The 24727-nt window shown below is 34.6% G+C and overlaps 1 pseudogene; it reads left to right on the forward strand.

The window, feature by feature from the left end:
* The first annotated feature begins 20834 nt into the window (after window positions 1-20834).
* LOC132799374 (uncharacterized) lies at window positions 20835-23753 on the forward strand (annotated as a pseudogene).
* The last annotated feature ends 974 nt before the right edge of the window (window positions 23754-24727 follow it).

The raw sequence follows: 24727 nt of genomic DNA on the forward strand, positions 1-24727 counted from the left end.
TATGGACATTATGAAAAACAGAGGAGGTCAGAAGGCTATTTTTTCATATTAACAAAAACAGAGGAAGTTCTCCCACAGAAAAAACCTAAAGATCTTCAATAGATTTTTCTAAAATTAACATCCTATCCTAGCCTTACATGCGTCAATGTTTTAGTCACTATACAAAATAATTTGATCAACTCTAGTTAAGGTTACAAACCCATGGTAATTTTAGTTTAGTCCCTTTATTTTATTTTTAGGTAGCTAATCTTTATGTGTGTATTGATTTGAAGTGGTAACACAATTCTTCCATGAATTAAGTATTACTGTTCAAATTTAAATATTATTTGTGATTATATACTTCTTTGATAAAGAATTTCAGTGACCACACACTATTGTTGATGGGGCCTAATTGTATATGTTGTATCAATTCAATCATTACCATAATTGTTCAGGGTTGCATATTTGAAAACATGCTAATTTAATCCTCTGTTGCAGAGCTTGATGACCTCAAGAATTCAACCATATTTTCAAAATCGTTTGGTGCTGCGACACTGGAAGAAGTTAACTAGTAAGAGATAGTTGATACATTTACAGCTTTTCTTCCCATTAAAATTTTTACTTGTGCTATTCATAGTGATTTCTCCATGTATTGAAGCATAGGTTCATGTATTATTAATTTGTTCATATACTAAACATTTACAAGTCTGATCTCTAAACAGGTTGATGGTTCTCAGAAAAAGAACTGGTATTAGCTTGACTGAAATTGATTGATTTATGTGCTCCAAAGAGTGAATGTTGACACCGATGATGATTGAAGAGAAATATGAAGGTGGACAACCAACTTACATTGGTAACCATACTCTTTTTAAGGTCCTAAATTAGATTTGCTATAATTTTTTCCTGATATTCCATGCAAATGAGGAGCTTATGTATTCCAAATTCTACTTTTCTTTCAGCTCTCCGTGCATGATGAGCCTAAAAAAGATTCAACTTACAACCATTCTCTTTTATCACTTCTGAAGAATGCATATAGCCTAATTTGGAAATATTGGACAGGGTTGTGCCATCTTATTATAAATATGTCAAAGGAAAAGGGGCCTGATTTGGTAACAATTCCTACTTGTTCTGAAAATTTATATGCCTTTAGTACAATTTATCTCTTATTAGCTCTATACTCTATATACCTGGATGAATCTATTAGCTACCTGCATTTTCACGTTGTTTGATAAAGAATTTCAATGACTACACACTTTTGTGGATGAGGACCTAATTGTATTTGTTGTATCAATTCAATCATTACCATAATTGTTCAGGGGATTTCATCTTGAATAAATTCTGATTTACTCCTCTATTTGCAGAGCTGTTGTATAGAATTAATCAAAGTTGACAACCTAAAGAATTTAACTATATTTTCATAGTCATTTTCCGCTGCAAAAGTGGAAGAAGTCAACCAGTAAGATTTAGTTATACATTTACTTCTTTTATTCCCATTAAATGTTTCATTCTGCAAATAAGTTCTTCATGAATCTTAAGCTTAAGTTTGTGTAGCAATTAATTTGTTCAAATGCTAAGTACTTGGAAGTCTGATCTCTAAACAGGTGTTGAAATCACTGAAACAGAACTGTTATTAACTCATGTGAAAATTATTGATTTAAGCACCAAAAAGTGATGTTGACACTGATAAATGGAGAGAAATATGAAGGTGAAGGACCAACTTACATTGCTAAACATAAATATGAAGGTGAAGGACCAACTTACATTGTTAAACATACTCTTAAAGTAGATTTTCTATCATTTTTATTGATTTGCATGCAAAGAAGGAGCTTATGTATTCCAAATTCGTACTTTTTTTTTCAAAAAAGGTTCAACTTCCAACTACTCTGTTTTATCACCTCTGGAGAATGCTTTGCTTATATTGGTAACATTTGGACAGGATTGTACCATCTAATTACAAATATGTCAGCCTACTAATTCAAGAGGTTCTATATAAGCATCGTTTGAGCTGCTCATTTATCTTGTAACATTCCTCCTTATCCACAAAATTTGTATGCATTTAGCAAAATTTATTTCTTATTATCTCTGCTCCATAGACTAAGCTAAATCTGTTAGATGCCAGCGCTTAAATTGCCAATTTCATCAGTCAAGTTGTTTCTATAATCTATAAGTACTCTAACCTGCTAGTAAAACTTTTGTTTTGAAGCTTAGTGTGCTTTTAATTGTGGTTTTTCATGTTTTCTTCAATAATATTTTTTGATTGACATAAACTGGTTTAGCTTACTTTCAACATTTGGCATGTATTTTGCTTCAAAGTCAGCCAAATCAAGCTGCAATGTGCATGGCTTTTAGTTTTGCAAGGTATAGATCCGAGAAATATTGAAGAATTGATTTGTGGTTTTTCTGCAAGGTTAGAAGCACAAGTTTCCTTTATTAAATTTACATATGTATTGTGCATGTATGGCAACATGAATATTTCTCATAATTAAGCACTTAAGAAAATTTTTTAACCATTTGAATTTGCAGCTCAGTTGTGCCATAAGTGGTGTGTACATATGGATCCAGCTTTTTCTAGTATTACAGTGCCTGCACCTAGTGACATGGTTTGCATTCTTATGTCGAGAATATTGTATGCTTCACCTTAATTTACTCTGAAACTTAGAAGGATACCTAGTTAACTGATTTTTCAGTTGAACTTTGTGGAATCAAGACTACTGGGGATGAATTTGCAGCAGCTAGATGAGCCATTTTGCTTTTGTTATTGAGTCTGGCTGTTTTCATTGGTAGACAAGTTGATTTTGCAAGCTTTCCAAGCAACCAACTCACTTTGGTAACAAGTTCTTTTGGTTTTTTTATTTGTCCTGATCTACTAGCTTTAAGCATGTTCGTTATGCTTATATAAGTTATAACCTCAAAAATCACTTTGAAAGCTTCATAGTATGTTACTGTACATTTTTACCTACGTATTATTATATACATATAATAATTTTGGTATATTACTGTACGTTTTGTTTTAATTTTATTTTTAGGTTGCTAATCTTTACGAGTGTGTTGAATTGAAGTGCAAACAGAAGTTTGAGATGACACATATACGTTCACGGTAATGCAATTCTTGTATGAAATAAATAAACTGTTCAAATTTAAATATTATTTGTTATTATATACTTCTTTGATAAAGAATTCCAATGACCATACATTTTTGTTGATGAGTAACTTATTCTATTTATAGTATTAATTCAATCTTTACCATAATTGTTCACGGGTGGCATGCATAGTTGAACTCATTCTAAGTTAATCCTCTGTTGCAGAACCTGTTGAAAAACAGGAAAAAAATAATAAAATAAAAGTTGATGACCTCAGGAATTCAACTATATTTTCAAAATCATTTGGCGCTGCAACAGTGCAAGAAGGCAACTGGTATGACGTAGTCATACATTTATTGGTTTTCTTCCCATTGAAATTTTCCTTATGCTAATGATAGTAATTTCTTCATGTATTGAAGCATAAGTTTGTGTTTTATTAATTTTGTTCATATACTAAACATTTAATAGGCTGATATCTAAACAGCTATGTCAAACTAAAAGAAGCATATTGAAATACTTTTTCTGGATAGGCATACATAATCCTCTAGAGGTTATGAACTCATTCAAGAGGTTATACTTAAACATCGTATGAACTACTCATTTATCTCTAGAAAAATTCCTAGTTGTTTTGAAAATTAGTATGCCCTTAGTAAAATTTATTTCTTATTGGCTGCATACTCTACATACTTAGCTGTATCACTGCGAAAATTTAATTTCACACTGAATTTCATTAATCAAGTTGTTTCAATAAGTATTAAAATATGTGAATTTCAAGTTTCATTTAATAATATTGTTTGATTGACATAAACTAGTTTCGCTTACTTTCTACATTTTTGATGTATTTTCTCTTCAATGTCAGCCAAATCAAGATGCAATGTGCATGGCTTGTACGTAAGTATAGATCAAGGAATATTGAAGAATGGTCTTGAGGTCTTCAGACAGGATAGATGCACAAGTTGGCTTTATTAAACTTACATATATCATACATATGTGGCTACATAAATATTTTCATAATTAAGCACTAAAGATATTTTGTGGCCATTTGAACTTGCAGCTCACTCGTGCCATAAATGGGGTGTACATTTGGATCCAATTAACTTGCTCTTGTTTTGCACTCCCTGCACCAAATGATGTAGTCTGCATTCTTATGTTGAGGATATTGTAAGCTTCACCTTATTTTATTCTAAAAGTTAGAAGCATATCTAATTAACTAATTTGTCAGCTGAACAATGTTGAATCAAAACTACTGGGTAGGATTCTGTAGCAGCATGAAGGGCAATTTTGCTTGCGTTAACTGAGTCTGGACATCTTCAACAATAAAGAAGTTGGCTGTATGCTTTCAAACTGAACCAGCTCACTTTGGTAAAAAGCTCTTCTGGTCAGTCATTTGTTCCTGATATGTAAGCTTTCAGAATGTTCCTTGTATAGGATAACTCAAAAATCACATTGAAAACTTCATATTTCTGTGATGCCACAAATTGTTTTATGTCATTTTATTTGTGTAAAATAAAGTGAGGCAAACCATACCTAAAAGTTAGAAGCATATCTAATTAACTATTGTAAGCTTCATCTTATTTTATTCTAGAAGTTAGAAGAATATCTAATTAACTATTTTGTCAGTAGAGCTTTGCTATATTAAGACTACAGGGGATGATTCCGTAGCAGCATGAAGGGCCATTTTGCTTTTGTTAACTTAGTTTGGAAGTTTTCAACAATGAAGAAGTTGATTCTATGCTTTCCAACTGAACCAGCTCACTTTGGTAACAAGCTTTTCTGGTCATTCTTTTGTTCCTGATGTATAAGCTCCGAGCATAGCATATTCCTTATATAAGTTAGTCTTGAAAATCACTTTGAAAACTTCAAAGCTCTGTGATGCCACAAATTGTTTGTGTCACTTTATTTGTGTAAAATTGTTTTCTCATTAGCTTCAGTTCTGATTATATTTCTCTATAAATTATTCTGTAAAAAAGTTGTTTCTACAAGACGTTGTTCAAAAAGCTTAACACTTTTATGTGGAATATATAGTTCGTGTTGTCTAGTTTTTTGGCTCAGCATGTTAAGTTATGAGTGTTTCGGAATACGCTTCCATGATTTATTGATGGGTGGCTTCTTCATCTCCCTGATGATTGATAAATCAATGATGAACCGGTGATAAATCATTTTTATGGGGTTTGCTTTTTAAAAAATGTGACCTTTGGCATCAATGCATCTCCAGCTTATATGTTCAGAGTCTCAATGAGATGATTATAATGAGATTATCAGGATAGGAACAAATTGACTTTTAACTCAGATAATCAATCAGTCATTAGCTTCTCAAGTTTATTCGAATAATTGTAGTGTAACCTTGAAACATCTGTAGTGTTGAACTGATCTCTCAAATTCAGGAATCTCATAAACATGGCTGTGAAGTAATTTTAACAGACTCAAGAAGTAAAACTACTCTGAAGAAACTTATTTGAACAGAAAACTCCTAGAATATACTATTGAATACATCGTATAATCTGTTACTTTCAAAGCAGTGCGACAATAAATGATATCTTCAGTTTGACGTTAACTCTGCACTTAAAATGAATGTGAATAGAGAGACTTTTTGAATGCATTCTCACACTCTTCACCATATCCATACATTTACAGAACAAGAACAGAGCCCTACCACCAAAGGCTCTGCTTCCCCTGCCTCTCCATGAATGCATGACTCTCTATTAAAGAAGTTACAAAAGTTAATTCTCTATTATGATAATTCTCAATTTTTTTAGTTTGTGCTCATGTTTTTTTCTTTTTTTAATTATAATAATTTAAATCTTAAACCTTCAAAGACTTGTATGCATCTTATATCTAAATAGACCTTAATAATAATAATAATTATTATTATTATTATTATTTTGAAGATAGACATTAACAATGAATTTTATCAAATAGATATAACTACCTTTAAATATTTACAACTGAGACCAGGATCCGAAATCACCAGAATGTGGCCATATAATCATATTAACAAAATGTCTTCAAAAGTTAAGATAAAACAAACACAAACAGATACTAAGAGTGGTGTTCCTATCCTCTTTGCACGGCTAGAAAATCACTTTGAAATCCTCTCCTCTCAACCCGGGCCCACACTAAAGCCACTATCAGGTATCATTTTCAAACCCTCTCTCCAACCAACAATAAAACTATCAGATACCAACTCCGAAGCTGTGCCATAGGAGTCTGTCTCACATATATCACTCGTGGATCTCTTGATCTTGTACCAACCATCTTTTGCAATCCCATAGAATATGTCATTGGAATCACCATGTTTTGTAGTGATATGCAGTAGAGTATCCTGACAAACCTAAATGCAAGTTCATGATAGAAAATATCAACAGACATCCAGGCAAAAGAAAAAAGAAAGTAAGTAACAAATCCAAAATAGAATTTATTAAAATTATGTTCATTCCCGTTGCATGACAAATGAAAGGGAACAAGAACAATGTTTAGCTGCAACATACCTGAAAGGCACCTCAATGCCAGTACTAATACAATGGTCAGCAACTTTCTGCAGCTGATTAGTTGCTCCATTCTTCGATGACACATCAGAACTGACAAAGCAAAACGAACCAATCTATCAACAAGACAACGAGAGACATGCCAAGTGTCTTAAGTGATGCTCTCAGCAAAATGCAAATTATATTTTCCATACAGCAAGTGCATTATCAGTATAGACACACACATGACAAAAGGGCAAATATCGAAATATCAATAATGGATAATAAATCATAATTAAAGCATGCGACAATTACAAATCTGGAAACAACTGATTGTAGACAATAATCTATTAATGAGCAAAAGAGCAATGATCACAGCCTTCCCGATTATTTATCATAAACAAAAAATGCTTCATCACAGGGACCCAAAACCTCCTTATTTAACCGAAGCTTGCTAGCTGTACCTCTGGGAACTCTTTTAACACAAGAATCTCTTGAATTCCCTGCAAAAATTACCAAAATATTCAGGTATAGACACTACTAGTAAGATAAATCAACATCTATGAGTTCTATATATATATATATATATATTTATATATATTTTTTTTCTTTTTCCCACTCTCAAAAGAAATGATCACACTATTTATTCACAAACTATGAGAGAGATTGTTCAAAAACTATGACAGATACAACTCAGCGATGCACTTAATCACATGCCGGCATGTCCAGGGAGATACCATAAAATATATTTAATTATAACATGTTCAAAACCCAATGTGCGAAATGTAATAGTATCTACCCAAGAATGATCAACAACATTAACCGCATAGCAGTCTCAGCGGTCAGAGTATAAGTATCATTATTCAACCTGCAGTTTGAATGACCAGTGGCAAATGTTATATTACTTGTTAACAAAGAATATTAGCAGGAAGAACCAGATTTAAAAGAACTATTCAGTAGGTTGGACCTTTTAAGAAAACAATCCAGTGATGCAGACTTTCTAGAGTTCTTTGGGCCAAAGACAAAGCATTGGAAAACATTTCTCACTGGTTGTTGCAATTGGAGATTAATAATCCTCTTTCCAGTTACATAAATAGCATCTGTCGGTTCAACACTATAACCAATGTATACAAGATTCTTCATGCAAAGAGTCGGGTCTAGGAGTGCCATGAGGGCCCACTGTAAAACATATTTCTTAAAGGTTTTACACATTTATTAACGGGAAAAAAAGAAAAAAAAAGAAAAAAGGATTTTGCAAACATAAACTACGGCTACAAGAAGAGGACTCAAATTATATAATAAAGTTCACACGAGTCAAGAAACTGAGGAGGAAAAATCTTATGCATCTTCATTACCACTCAAAACCAATCAAAAGGAGTAAGCAAATTTCCAACAACACCACTGAAACCCCATTGCCGAAGGCATACATACTAGTGATAGAAGTCCATCAAGTGATAGCCCTTTTTTCTCAGCAGCATCTTTATACCGAGCTTCACTAAAAGGACTAACATATAACGCAAAAAAAAAAAAAAAAAAAAAGGAGAATAAGCCATCGTTTGCAAGCAATAAATGTATTAATTTCTGGGAACAGATCTGAAACTTATATAATACTAAGTTACTAGATGACAATCATAGAACAAAGAAGGATACTCATTGTTTAAAAAAAATAAATAAGTAAAGGATATGTTAAGCTAAATATGAAATGCCAAGTTTGGAGTCATGATAATGATCAGGAGAGTGAAACCAAATATATAAATGCACAAAAGATTGCTGGGAAACTAGCTTTAGACAAATTGGCGCATGAAATAGAAGAACTTCAAAAAATACTGTAAAATCCGAAACACCTTTCTTCTGAAATGATTCTACTGATCTGACTAAGTAAATATGAAATGCCAAGTTGGAAGTCATGACAATGATCAAGAGAGTGAAACAAACGTATAAATGTGCAAAAGGGAAAATGGAAATTCTAGCATCATTTTTAAGCAACCAGCTTCAAAAAAACTAGCCCATGAAATAGAAGAACATGAAAAAAAAAAAATACTGTAACATCCAAAACATTTCTCTTCTGAGATGATTCTAATTCTTCTAATTTGACTAACGCAGATTATATAGGCGTATGGAACATACATAGATGCGGAGAATAGGCAAAAAACTACAGAACTTACTTATGTAAGGCTTCTAATAAAATAAACTACCTTTTAGGAGCTGTACTAAACAGTTGAATCAACTCTTTAGGTGTAAGAGCACCATCCTAAAAAGAAACAAACACTTTATATTCATCAGTGAAACATCCGTCAAAGCCAACACGTGAATTATAAAAAAGGATAGTTACAAAATGAAACAAGACGAACATTATCATGATCAAACTGGTTAAAGATCCAGATGAGAAAATAGATGTCTTCGCATGACAGCTCCACAGTCTGTGTACAAACCACAACTATAGTGAGCAATTTCTACTTCAACATGAAAGAGTTATGTTCGAACAAGAAGATATTATATACCTCATAAGGAGTTTGCCAGATGGGGATTTTACCCAAATTGCCTCAGGACAGATCGTGGTCTGTAAAGAAATATAAAATGAAGTTTGTAAAATAATGGAACATAATATGTACAGAGCATCTTGTATAAAACCTGCTTAGAACCTTCTAAGGAAATGGAACACCAAAACATTTCAACTGTAAGTTTGACCAAAGGAAAAAGCATAAAAAATTGATTATGTCATAGAATAATATAACTTTGTATATATAAAATTTTTAAAAGTGGAAGAGTTGGATGACCTGAATTTTTTTTCAAAATCTATACCTTAGATGATACCATCAAAAGAAAGATTTGTATCCTCCACAAGGCCCGACGAAGTTCGGAATTTATAATTCAACATTTGGTTCAAGCAAAAGACATTGTGCACAATAGAAAACCTGATGACACACAAAAATAAATGTGATAGAACAAACATGTATACAGCCTTTGACAAACAAGAAATTAATATGCCTTATAATTCAAGAATTGAAGTGATCACAATCGTGCTTGTGGCTATGCTTACACTATGGTCGTGGGAATAATCAACCAAACGCATACTATTGGTGGAAAAGCAAGAAATTGGAAGACATCCGCATCTTGACTAATTGAAGAAATATAGGCACACTCGTTCATTAGGATAAAATCATGCGTTCTGCTAACTTTTATCTCCGATCTACAACCCATCACTATAATTGGAGCCTTCACCAGCAAATAAATAAAAAGTTTATTAAAATAAACCTCTTTCTATACCTATTCTCTCTATTCTATTTGATTGAAAAAAATAATAAAAAAATAAATTGAATATTAATTAGTCAATCCTATATAAAAAATAACCAAAAAAAAAAAAAGAAAAAAGAAAAAAGAAAAAAGGATTTGATTAATTTTATTGTATTTTCTTTGATTTCATTGCTGTCAAGTTCCATACTTGGCTATCACGCTTCTCCAACGGTCAAAATTTTTCTAATTTCGGGGCCTAATTTATTTCATGAACTTGTCTACATGGCTCCTCTCCAATGGTCTAATTGCACCGTCTCCCTCTCTATATGTAGCCTGTAATCAGAAATCAAATTGTTCCCCCACTTTAAATACACCCTCTCTGTAACACTTGTCCCTTATCTTGGTATCTATCTCTCTCTCTCTCTCTCTCTCTCTCTCTCCATCCATTATAGACTCTCTGCAACTGCAAGAAGAAGAAGAAGAAGAAGATAGAGGATATATCCCAGCAGCAGCACCTTATATCACAAAATTGATATTGCCATAACTGATGCTCTCACTGTTCTTCAACTTGTAAGCAACTCATTACCCTTCTCTATCCTAAGTTCTTGAGTTACTTTTTTTTTTTTTTTTTTTTTGTTCAATTTGAAAGTGGGTTTATTAAGTGATTTGAGGAACTACAAAGTGGATTCGATCTTTTAGGAATAAGTGGGTGGGAATTGGTTTAGGGCTGAACAATTATGATTAAGATCATTTTCAAACATGGAAGATAAATAGAAATTTGAAACGGGTAATGTTAGAAGTTCTTATAATTTGACTTGTATTGTTCTTCTTGGGGATCAATAGAGGATTGAAATAGGAGAAAATATATTACCAAAAAAATTGAAGTAGGAGAAAATATATTACCAAAAAAGAAAAAAAAAAGTTAATATATATGTGGAGTAATTGCAAGTTAATCCTATGGAACCAATTGTGTTCCCACTATTAATCTTCTTGTTTATTACGTATTGTTTGGTTTTTCTTGTAGATTAAAGGGTCAGTTTTGTTTACCCTGTATTGTTTGAATTATTGTCCTTTTATTATGTGTTGTTTGGATAAATTATATGTAATCAGCATCCTCGCTGGCACATCAATGCAGGTACTAATTTTGATACCAACCGTAACAGTCCAGACCACCTGCATGAGATATTGTCCGTTTTGGGCCTGGATAATTCTTTTACAATCCAGTCCGCAAGGTTTTAAAAGGCCCCTCAAGGTAAATGTATCCATATCCTTTTATAAGGTATGCTTCGTTCACTTTTCCAACCGATATGGGATCTCACATTATAAGAGTTCGTTTTAAATTCTCTTAGTTTTCTTTGCTTGTGTTGCACTTAAGAGCATATTACAGTTTTCTTTGCTTGCGTTTGCACTTAAGAGTATATTACAGATGCACATCTGCTTTTGTTGAAGCCCTCACTTTGTACTAAAAACCAGCAAGACCTGTTCATGAATTTGATGAACGAAGGCTTTTGAGACTTTCCCAACTAATCTCATCTTTAGAGCCAATGTCCTTATTCCTAACAATTGGCAAAATGGACAGTAGAGTGGAGTACTTTTCATCATTCATTTTCTGTTTGGAGGAGCTTTCATCATTCATTGTCTGTATGAATATCTCCACGCTAGATTTCTTCAACACTAGCCATTCTTTTAAATATGGATAAAGTGACATGAAGTGCAACTTGGGGCAATCTTCAATCATCAATTTGGAAAGATGAGAAAATGATTTTGAGACCAAAGGAGTATCACCTTCTTCCCACCATCCCTCTAGATTAGGTAATTCTGTAAGCCTTAGCTCTTCCAGGTTTTTAATGAATTTTGTTGATGATTCAGAATTCTAATCATCAGACTTGTTGGAGATATACTTCAAACTAGCCATGTCCTCCAGAATCAATACTTTGAGATGTGAGCTGACTAAGTGCCTGTAGATTTTTGCATTTGCATTTTTGTATTGAAAATTTGATCTAATTTGTGAATGAGATAAGCCAATCAGAAAGCTTATCACCCGTGTAGCCAAATAAAGCCAATTCTTTAAGTTTTGAGTTTGGCTTAAGACCTTGTATTGTATCTTGAGCCTTGTAATTTGCTTCTTGGTCATCAGCATCGAAATCTAGTTGCCAAGATAATGTTAAAAGATTTAAGGTGTTTTTTTCCCTCCAAACTTGCAATCTTAGAGTAGTCAACATCAACATTTCTTAAATTTTTTATTTTCAGCTCTCCTCTCAAGTTGTTTAGTTCTGTAATTCTTTTAGGAACTCCAAATTAATGCACTTACTACATAAACATTCCGACAATGTTTGAGTTAGTTTACAGCCTCCTCCAATGCTCCTTTTCAATACAAATTCTTATAAGGTCTTGAGTTGAGTTAGCTGACCAAGTCCAGGAGGCATATGACTCAAACTTTTGCACCAATCAATCTCAAGATATTTGAGGCTAATTAATTTCTTAATATCTCTTGGCAATCCTTGTATTGTATCTTGAGCCTTGTAATTTGCTTCTTGGTCATCAGCATCGAAATCTAGTTTCCAAGATAATGTTAAAGATTTAAGGTGTTTTTTTCCCTCCAAACTTGCAACCTTAGAGTAGTGTCAGGACCCGTCCAGAATTCCTTCCCCGGAACCCTAGATAAGCCCTGATACCAAGGAAATACCACCGAACCTTCCAACGGAAAATCCGGCAGCACCTCCCCTAAGGGTAGGACTAACAAAAAAATTACCTGCACTGAAAACACACTTCTATAAACGTCCCCTTATTCCTCCCACAATACTACAAATTGATTCCACAAATTTCAGCACTTCAAATAATATAACAGCAACTCAGTGCATAAAGAACAACTACACGTCCAATACAATATACAGAGCATTATACAGATAAATGTGGAATTTATAAAATGACAGATAAGGAAACAATACAAGATAGAGAGGAAAAAGGGAAGAAATACTTCTTGGACTTCGGCAACGAACTGAGACGTTGGGCTCGCCCCAGACAATCAACGTCTCTCAACCTGGACCTAGGGGAACGAAATTTAAGAGTGTGAGATGCTAATCATCTCAGTGAGTGACCCTATCTACTATACAATATAATATCACAGTAATAACGTAGATAAATAATAATTAATTGGAAATAATAATTTCTCTCAAAACCCTTACAATTCTCTCAGTTGGAAAAGTTCCCCTTTTAAAACCTTTTCACAAAACCCTTTATTCGTATTCCCCGAAAACCAAGACATCAAATAAATACCAGAAACAGTAATAATTATATTTTTAATTCCAATACAGTTTTAAAACATTTTATTTTTAAAACCCAGTTCTGAAAATCATTTGATGCACCCACTATATACCAGTGGCGCCAACAGTACCCAGCGTCCCGAGGTACCGCCAGACAGGAGGTTATAGAAAGAAACCGGCATACGGTCGCGTGGCGTCCCACTGCGCCGCTGCTAACCTGGTCTCCCGGCCATGGAGGGGTGGCCACCCTCATCCGATGGCAACCACAGGACAACCTCATAATATCACCTGCGCGCTACTCACACCCACCTGCGCGCTAATCACAATCGTGTGCACACTAACCATATCACATATAATCAGAACACCAGTACGTGCACGGTGCATCTAAAAATCATAAAATCCACATATTGAATTTATATATCAAAACTCACACTTTTGCATAAACACAGCGGTTATATTCCATCCGCTTGAACCCGGGAAATTCTCCACAATTTCTTTATAATCAACACCATAAATTCCATGATTTTCAAATCCACCAACTCCCAAATCCACCAATTCAAATATTCACACTTTCTCAATGGCATAAATAATTCTTGAAATATAATAATCAATCACATAATATTCCACGGGCATATTTTATAAAAATTGAAATCACCAACATAAACAAATATTTTCCTAGAAATATTTGAAAATCAAATCATGCCCGAATTAATGTTAAAACCACAAGAATTTCAAAATTCTCAAAAACCATAAAATAATTTCACATGGCATAATTTTATAGAATGCACATTTTCTTAAATCCAATAAATTCACCAATAAATCCACAATAAATCAAATAATTATTTGGCACATAGGATTCAAATTCCAATATTTAAATCACACATAATATTCACCAATTAAATTCCCAAAATTAAATTGAAGGTGGGTCACTCACCTGGAGCACGCAATTAAACCATGATCCACCATGGGATCAATTCCACGACTCACCCGTGCTGCTAGAACACAATTCACACAGAGTCAAATAAATTAATATTTTAATCGGATAAATAATACCCGGTACCCGGGGGGTCAAACACAAACGTTATCCAAAACAGGCGAATAATATACCGAATCGAAGCTTGAGCGACGAGGATTACGAATCCGGTCTCCATCGACCCCAATTTCGCCGGAGGTGGCCGGAATTTGGCCGGTTTTCAATTCCTCGTATCTCGCAACCCGCTTCGAATTTTTGAGATTGGAGGCCATTTTTGAACTCAGAGAACCCAAAATAGGGGGAGAGGAGGTTTAATTCGAACTGGACTGGCCGGAATATGGCGAAATCGCTGAAAAAATTTTCAACCGCCGCTGCGACTTCGCCGGCCCGATCTAGGCGCGTCGCCGGCCGGCCGGCAGCCAAATTTGGCTGGTGAGCTCGCCGGCATGTGGGCTTGGACGGTGGCCGGCGCGTGTACTGTATGGGTGGCCGGAAAAGTTAAACACGGGAGAGAGAGAGAGAGACGGCCGGTGGGAGAAAATTCCTCTGGTTTTTTGATGGTTCGGGGAAGAAGAAAGGAAAAAAAAGGAAAAAAGAAAAAGAAAAAGAGAGAAAAAAAAAAAAGAAAAGGTGTTTTCCCACGTGGGGAAAAGAAAAGAAAAAGAAAAAGAAAAGAAAAAGGAAAAGAAAAAGAAATTTGATTTTAAAAATAATTTGACATGTGGTTGACATGTGGCTTCTCAACATGGTGAGACATGGTCACCTTCAGTAAGTCACACGTGGCACATCGTTATACGTTCAAAAATAATATTAAAATAATACGGTGTTTGAAAAACTCTACAGGTCCATAACTTTCAAACCACATGTCCAAATCGGACGTGCCGTCAGTCTACGGACTCGTATCGATGAACGCTTCACAACCATGCATGAGTCAACGCTCAACCTTGCATGAATAAAAAGTCAACTCCGGCACCCCTTGAACAATTTGGACCTCAACTTGTTTTGCTCATAACTTTCAAACCGTAGCTCCGTTTTCAACGTGCTACCAGTCTACGAACTCGTGCCAACGTGTACTCCGTAACAGTACCTCAGTCAACCTAGAATTCCAACCGGGTCAAAAAGTCAACTTTTGACCCCCTTCGGCCAACGGTCAACCTCGGTCAACGTGCAAAAATTCCGACATGGTTCGGGATGGGGTGTTACAGTAGTCAACATCAACATTTCTTAAATTTTTTATTTTCAGCTCTCCTCTCAAGTTGTTCAGTTCTGTAATTCTTTTAGGAACTCCAAATCAATGCACTTACTACATAAACATTCTGACAATGTTTGAGTTAGTTTACAGCCTCCTCCAATGCTCCTTTTCAACACAAATTCTTATAAGGTCTCGAGTTGAGTTAGCTGACCAAGTCCAGGAGGCATATGACTCAAACTGTTGCACAAATCAATCTTAAGATATTTGAGACTGATTAATTTCTTAATATCTGTTGGCAATTCTTTGAGCCCATAACATGAGGAGAGTTTCAATGTTATCAGATATGGTATCATTGTGATTAAATCAGGCAATGACTTAGTAGCTTTGTCTTGAGAAAGATCAAGACATCTTAGATACTTCAACTTAGCAATGAACTTCAGCACAACTTCCATCCCTGTGTTATGAGGATCCAATGTGCGCAACATCTTAGAGATGGAAATGATATCTTTAGAAGTTGAGCTACTTAGTCTCCTCTCAGTTTCCTCTTGCAACTGGCTAGGTAAAATAATTGTTTGAATCCTAGGCCACTTTGACCAAAAGAATGAAGTTGGAATTTTCTATGATGAATCCAAATGAAGTGAAACGTGACATTTTGAGTTCTTCCATTATTTATTTAATTGTTCGGTATTGATTTATTAAATCCCCTTATTTGGTATATTATTTATATTAAATGTGTACAGTAGATAGGGTCACTCACTGAGATGATTAGCATCTCATACTCTTAAATTCCGTTCCCCTAGGTCCAGGTTTGAGACGTTGATTGTCAGGGGCGAGCCCAACGTCTCAGTTCGTTGCCGAAGGTTCAAGAAGTTTCCTTCCCTTTTTCTTCTCTGCCTTGTATTGCTTCTTTATCTGTCATTTTATAAATTTCGCATGTATCTGTTTAATGCTCTGTATACTGTATTGGACGTGTAGTTGTTTTTATGCACTGGGTTGCCGCTGTTTTCTTTTGAAGTGCTGAAATTTGTGGAATCAATTTGTAGTCTGTGGGAGGAATAAGGGGATGAATTTTTGAAGTGTGTTTCAGTGCAGGTAAAATTTTGGTTAGTCCTACCCTTAGGGGAGGTGCTGCCGGATTTTCCGTTGGAAGGTTCGGTGGTATTTCCCTGGGATCAGGGCTTGTCTAGGGTTCCGGGGAAGGAATTCTGGACGGGTCCTGACAGCAGAAATGTTTCCAACAAGTTTTCTACAATTAGTTATTATTATTCAGCTCCCACAACCAACATTTGAATTTGATAACAAGTTTTTGAAGTGTAGCCACATTTCAGTGTCCATATTCCAGACATCATCAAGTTGAAGAAGCAGCTGCTTTCAGTGTCCAGAATTCAATTGAAATCTATGAATACATACTTATACAAAAAGGTCCTTTAATGAACCTTGTTTTTAGAATTGTGGTGGAAGTTCACATTTTGCCCCAAACCTATTGGGGAGAATGGTTAGAGTTTCTCTGGTTTGAGAATCCGAAGCAGGGTTGTCAATAAGGGCACTGGCAAAAACCCAAAGATAGTTCTGCACATTATGAGCTTTGACGTTGGCATTCTTGTTCTTCTTATTCACAACATTCATAGCATGGTAGGTGATCTGATTTGTAAGTAGTCAATATGTGTTCCACCTTTAATTGTGGCAATCGAATTTACAAAGCTAACATGGAAGAAAAGAAAACCATCAACACAAAATCACAATTTCACAGAAACGATATTATGACACTTAGAAAGAAAAGAACCTTCTAGGGTTGGGATTTGAGAATGAGATTGTCGAATCGACGGTTCTGATTTCTTCACTTTGGGTGATCTCTTTGTTTCACTTTGGGTGCCTAGAAGAGTGATTTGGGCTGCAGAGTGACATGGTTTTAAAGGCCCGCTTTTTTTTTTTTTAATTAATTCTAAATACAATTTATCCAACCAAAAAAAAAAAAATCTAAATACAACTTAATACATACACCTTTTTTTTTCTAAATATATAAGTCATTTTGTCTTTTATTTAATGTGGGTGTATTGTATTTTTATTACTATTATTATTCTTTGTATATAGTTTTGGTTGATTATTTTTTATTTTTCTAGAGCAATTTGCAACTTATTATAAATTTTAGTTTGTAGAGCTTTGTATAATAGATTTTTTTAAAATAGAGTTTTTATCAAAAAGCTAATAAGTGTTTGGTTGTAAATAAAAAAAACTACATTAAATGCTTATTAAGCTGTATTAAATGCTTATTAATTTCAATATAAGATTAAAAAAAAAGTTTTTTTTAGAAAAGCATAAAATTTAAACTTATGTAAAACAGCTTAAAAAAGCTGTTTTTTTTTGTCAATAAGAGCTTGTTGACTTGTGCCAAATGTCAAGGCCCGTCCAAGATTCCTCCCCGGAACCCTAGACAAGTCCTGATCCCAGGGAAATAACACCGAACTTCCCAACGAAAAATCCGGCAGCACCTCCCCTAAGGGTAGGACTTACCATAAATTTTCTGCACTGAAAACACACTTCTATATTCATCCCCTTATTCCTCCCTCGTTACTACAAATTTGATTCCACAAATTTATACAGCACTTCAAAGAAATAACAGTAAACAATGCATAATTAATACTAAATGTCCAATACAGTATACAGAGCATTTTACTGATAAATATGGAATTAATAAAAAGACAGATGAAGAAGTAATACAAGATAGAGAGGAAAAAAGGGAAGAAATACTTCTTGGACTTTCGGCAACGAACTGAGACGTCGGGCTCGCCCCGGACGATCAACGTTTCCCAACCTGGACCTAGGGGAACGGAATTTAAAAACGTGAGATGCTAATCATCTCAGTAAGTGACCCTAACTACTGAACACCTTTAATATTAATAATATACCAAACAAAGGAATTTAATTAATCAATACCAAACAATTAAATAAATAAATAAATAAACATTTGAAGGTAATAATTTCTCTCAAAACCCTCACTATTCGTACATCGTTGGAAATGTTCCCCTTTTAAAACATTTTCATCAAAACCCAATATTCGTACTTCCCGAAAACCAAGGGATCAAATAATTTAATAAACAACAAACAAATAAATACCCCAAATATAATTAAAATGTAATAAATTATAATAAATAATTTTTGTACTCTTTGGGGTTTGAAATTTCTATCCGAAAAATTTGTATTTGACGCACCACACCATATACCAGTGATGCCCTCTGATATCCAGCGTCCTGAGCACCGACTGGCAGGGAGATTAAAGAGAGAAATTTGCAAACGACACTTCGGCGTCCCGACAGTACCGCTGCTGAAACTGTCATCCCGGCCAAGGAGGGGGGCGGCTATGTGCACTATATCAAACCTGTCTGCCCACGGTCCAATGGCAACTCACGGGAGACATAATACTTGCGCGCTAACCATATATATACACTAGAACACCAATACTGTGTGAATGCGTCTAAAATAATTATTAAATTAATTATAACCGTACCGTTTTTTCCAAAATTACTGTGGAAAATATACCAATTTTCACATTTACCATCCCACATATTTCCATTTAACATACCCGGTACGAAAACATCGATAACGATAAAATAATAATTTTTGTCGTAACACGAGGTTCAACAAATAATATACCATGGGCATAATTATAAAATTTAAACCACCAATTCAACAAATATTTTCACAAAATATTTAAACCAATTATGCCCGAAAATAATATTAAAACCACATACGATTATTACTGAAATATACCTTGCTCATGCATAATAAATAAAATTAAATCAAAATAAAATAATAATCGGGAATTTCTTAATGACCCCAAATTTTCGTTTAGCACCAATGGGTAAGTATATATAAAATAATATTTTTTTCCCGATTATATTTAAAATACACCACATGAGCATAAATTCCAAATATCAAATTAACACAACATAAATATAATTAATTGCCCAAAATAGTTTTCAAGGTGGGTCACTCACCTGGAGCACGCAATTAACCTAAGATCCTCCATGGGATCAATTCCACGACTCACCCGTGCTCTTAGAACACAATTCACACACAGTCAAATAAATTAATATTTTATTCAGGTAAATAATACCCGGTACCCAGGAGGTTAAACACAAACGTTAACCAAAATTGACAAATTATATGTCTATGGAAAGCTTGTGAGATGAGGATCACATTACCGACCTCTATTGAGCCCAATTCGATCGACGGTGGCCGGAATTTGACCGGAAAGTTTTGGCCAAATTTAAACTTGAGGGATCTCTCAAACGGTGGGGATTTTGGGCAATCTAACCCTGGAAATGGACTCATAGGGGTCGAAAATGGTGGAATAGAGGTATGGGTCGAGCTGGGTTGGCCGGAAATGGTGAGAATCGCCTGAAAAACTTAACCCGCCGCACCGGCCCGATTTGGGCGCGTCTGGCGGCGATTGGCTAGGAAAATTGGAGGTTGGGGTTGCGAGGAGCTGGGCTTCACCGGTGGCCGGTGCGTGTGGCCGTCCGGCGATTGAAATCCGGCCAAACGGTCGGTCAAAGAGAGAGGGGGAGAGAGTCAAAGGAGAGAGAGAGAGAGAGAATTCCTTGCTGGTTTTTTGACGGGCTTGGGGAAGAAGGAGAAGGGAAGGAAAGGAAAAGAAAAGAGAAAAGTGTTTTCCCACGTGGGGAAAAGAAAAAAAAAAAAGAAAAAGAAAGAGAAAGAAATAAAAAGAAATAAATTAAAATTAATTAAACAATATTAAAAATAATATTATTACATAAAATAATAATAAAATAATATGATATTATACATGGTTGACATGTGGCATCTCACCATGGTGACACATGTTCACATTTATTAAGTCACATGTGGCACATCGTTACATGTTTAAAAATAATATTAAAATAATACAGTATTTGAAAAACTCTACAGGTCCATAACTTTCAAACCACATGTCCAAATCGGACGTGCCACTAGTCTACGGACTCGTATCGACTAGTACTTCGCAACCATGCATGAGTCAAAGCTCAACTTTGCATGAATAAAAAGTCGACTCGGGCACCCCTTGGACAGTTTGAACCTCAACTTATTTTGCTCATAACTTTCAAACCGTAGCTCCGTTTTCAACGTGCTACTAGTCTACGAACTCGTGCCAATGTGTACTTCGTAACAATACCTCAGTCAACCTAGAATTGCAACCAGAACAAAAAGTCAACTTTTGACCCTTTTTGGTCAATAGTCAAAGTCAAAATCAACGGTTAACGGTCAAAATTGGAAAATTTCCGTGGTACTTTGGGACGGTGTGTTATACCAAACATCTATATCTTTTAACAAAAGAACTTTTGACCTCAAATAGAATTTTTAATCCAAAAAAAAAACTCTGCTAAACAGGCTATTTTCGTAACTATACGAAACAGATCCTAAGTTCATTATAAATTATTAAATACTTTTTTTTTTTAAATTATGTTTACATCGTCTTGTCTTTTATGAGGTCTGAAAAAAACGTGAAAAACGTGAAACACGTGGATGGTTTAAATTATGTTCACATCGTCTTGTCTCTTTCTCTCTCTCTCTCTCTCTCTCTCTCTCGTCTAGCCGCCGCAGTCCGCGGCACGCATCCTAAACCACCACGCACTCGGTCACCAGAACCAAACCCACTCACCACCAGAAAGCCTAAACCCAGCCGCCTAAAGGACCTCGCTTTATCAAACCCAGTCACCTAAACCCACCCAAACTCTTCGACCCACACGACCATACGACCTTAACCCAACCTCCTTGATCCACGATGTCACCGTGTCCAACACCGAAAATCAGGTTTCAAATTCTTTAAGTTCTTTCTCTTCAACTTTTTTGCACTTTCCCTTCTCTTCTTTCTGCGTTCTTCTTCTTTCTTCCAACTGTCAGCCAATACCCTTTTTATTTTTTTTATTTTTTTCTCTCTCAGTTAGAACAAAATGTGATAGAAGAGAGACTCCTTTAGATTCAGAGAGGGCTGTGACCGATTCTTCTCAAACGTGTGTGATTTTTATTTTTATTTTTATTTTTTACAATTCTTGTAGTTGTAGTGGTTGTTCGATGAGAATGTAGGGATTCAGTATGTGGGTTCTATGTGAAATTTGGTTCCAGCATGTGGGTTATTTTTGTTCTGTCTTGGATTCAAGTGTTATGCAGGGATTTAAGATATGGGTTATATTAGTTTTGGGGTTGGTTCTTGTTAAAGATGAAGATTGAGCAATAGTCTGAAAAATAAAAAATAAAAAATAAAAAAAAGAGACTGTTGAACTTAACTTATGTTGGAGGAACTAGACAGGTTTTCAACATTTTGTATTGACTCTTGATTATTTTATGTTCTCAATCTCATTCTCTTATCAGATTATTTATTTTATTTTATTTTTTGTCACAGCTTCATTTTGTTTTTCTGCTTACTCTGACTGGATTGCATTTTCAATGCAGAAATTTGATCGCGAAACCATGTTTATACCAAGGTACTTGAGCAGAACACTGTTTGCTGCTGCAAAGTCTGAAACTTCTGCTGCTACAACTGCTGCTTCTTCTTCAGCTAGGACAGTTTACAATCCTCTTGAGGAGTTCTTTGAGGCTAATAGAAGCCCAGATGAAGAAAAACCAGTTGTCTATGGTAAAAATCTTTTATTTTTATTAACATGGGGCTTTCTTGTTCATTGTCTTTATTAATTTCGGCTATTTGATTATTGTTTGTTAACACTTTAGCTTAAATGAAAGTGTTCAATGAAAATGAGTGGAAAACTAGTGTGTGTTGTGGTCCGGTCAATGAAAATGAAAGTAAAAATGAAATTCTACTTGGGTTTTGGAGCTTTATTGCCGGGGTTTTATTGAAACATATAGTGTTGATGATGACATCTTCTTTTTATTTGATTCTCCGAGCATGTCCTTTGAGAATTTTCTTACCAATTTAAAAACAGGGAAGAGTTTTGTGGGAAACAAAGGTTTGTAGTCTTTTAAGGAAGTTACACAAAACATTGCAATATTATTCAATAAACAACATATTTCAAATCCTCCAAAACACCCTCAACTTGTCTTGATGACATGATATAAATTAGAAATCTGCCTTGTGTTAGTGGGCACATATACAAGATAATCCTCTCAATATTTTGCTAGTTATTTACAAAAGTAGTAGTAGAATAGAGTCTATTTCTAAAAATATGCACCTTTCTATTTCGTAATATATAATTCATTTAATGGTTAGTATTTTGAAATTTTTTGCAATTCACTCATACCGAAGGAATTAAACAGTCAACTTCCTCTGACTCTCTGATATTAGTTGACATGGTTTATGAAAATTCCCAATATCTAAATTATGTTTTCATTATAGTTACTGAAAGTTCTTTTGTTTTTAAATAATTTACTGCTCTCAGGTCAAAGTTGGAAGGCTTCCGAATTGGGCAGTCTTGGGATGACCTTAATAAGCTGTGGTATGTTTTGTTAAAGGAGAAAAACATGTTGATGATTCAGTGCCAGATGCTTCATGCACAAACTTTTCGGTTTCCTAATCCAGAGGGAATTCCTAAAGTATGTTAGCCTCCTCTTTGCTAATTTTTTGATACATTTATGTCATTTTTAGTAGTTATAACCATCCTAACTATTAACTATTAACTAGTATATGCAGCCAGCACTTGATGTACTTTGAATTCTCAAATGCAATACCATTGCATTATCTAATCCACTCATCATGATTTGGTAAGGATGTTGTAAGGGAATATCCTCTCTAGATGTTTTTCTTCCCTTCTTAGAACTGGTTTCTATGTATTTCCCCATGTTACCAGTAAACACAGTAGGACCACGAAAAACTTTAGAAGTTTGTCATGAATGATGTTCCCCACTCTAAGCAGTTAGATCAATAAAATCCTTAGCAATATCTTTCTTCTTATTTTTGATATTTGTGCTATGGTTTGTGTTGTATGATGTATCCATATGTTGCCCTTAGGCTTTTAATCAATTATGCATTTGCAAAACTTCCTTCTTTATAATTTTAACAATTAAGTAATGTTTTCAATTCCTGGATATCTTGTTTATTGTTGCTATGCTGTAGTTGCGTCTCATAATAGCTAGTCTTCCTAGAAATACTGTGCTTTAATATTTTCCTGCTATCTTAGTTGTCATTTAAAGAAACGCAATGATGTCTGCATAATAAAACTGTTTAACACTTACTCTATTCGGATGAAGGTCCATGTTTTCTTTATTTTCTGAATTTTCATTACAATACTATTGCTTATTGGATTTTCAGTTATTAGTTGCTGATGTAAAAGGAGTCTTAGATGAGGAACTCAATGTGTCGTGTCAAGCATGTACTCATAGAGAGGGCAATTGAAGAACCTGATCCGAGGAGGTCTGCTGAGATGAAGAGGATGATAAATGCTTTGTGATGGCTTCCTACTACTCCAAAAGCAGTTCTATTGGGCATATTGCTGTGCCAATATGTCGCCTTTCAAATTTATTTTATTTTATTTATTTATTTATTATTATTATTTTTTTAATGTAGAACCTGTAACTTTTGGTGATTCTCTAGCTATTTTGAACCTGTTTGTTTTTCCATATTCCAAATTAATTTCATAGTTGAAATGATAGCAAATTTTCAGCACCATTTGTGCCTGATGGCTCTACGGAACATCACTCAAATTAGTACTTTCTTTCTTTTTGAAATATTAACAGTTGAGCAGTGGGGAAGAGAAACCATAGTGAGGTGAGGATATCAGAAAATTTTGTGGAGTCATGAAGTTTTGAGCTAGAAGTTCTTGGTACTTGGTTTATTGACTGGGACCAAATGAATCCGAAGGTCATATTTGTATATCTGCTATAAAATGAGATTGGTTGGAAGTTGAACCTGTTTGAGACTCATGCATAAAGCTAACGAAAAAAGACGTGGAAAATATAAGCTACTGTTTTTCCATAGAAAATGAAGAAAAATGATGCAAATCTACCAATTAGAATACGATTACCATGTAATTTGGTCCTCCACCTTCACATTCCTCTTCTATCACCACTTTCAAATGTCACTTTTATAAGCATATCCCTATTCTTCACTTTATCTAGTAACAGTTCTGTTGGAGTGATTGGTCAACCAGTCTAGAGATTAGACTAGTAAGTAATTAGTTTATTAAAAACTTAAGTACATAAGTTATGCTTCAATAAGTGAAGAGACCACTTATAATGAAAATTTCAAAGTGAAGAGCAGGAAAAACATACTCACCTCTTAATGGTTGACTTTTCTCCGTTTGCTTGCCCAAGGATTTGAAAATAAGCTTTCCTTCTTTTGGTACTCAAGGTTGTAATTTTCTTCAGTACGATCTGCAACATGAGATAAAATTAAAAGTTGTCAACCATATGAAAATATAAAATTAGGCCCTCATCAAAATCAAAAAGATTTTATTCACCATAATGAAATACTGTGTTGAGGATAACAATCCTATACAGAGTTTCTGCCAACAAAAGAAGAAAAGCTTCTTTTATTGAGATTCATTTTTATATAGAAGAGTAAAAGCATGTTACCTTTGCATAACTTGATGATA

This window comes from Ziziphus jujuba, chromosome 2 (genome assembly GCF_031755915.1).
Source record: "Ziziphus jujuba cultivar Dongzao chromosome 2, ASM3175591v1".
NCBI classification, from domain to species: domain Eukaryota; kingdom Viridiplantae; phylum Streptophyta; class Magnoliopsida; order Rosales; family Rhamnaceae; genus Ziziphus; species Ziziphus jujuba.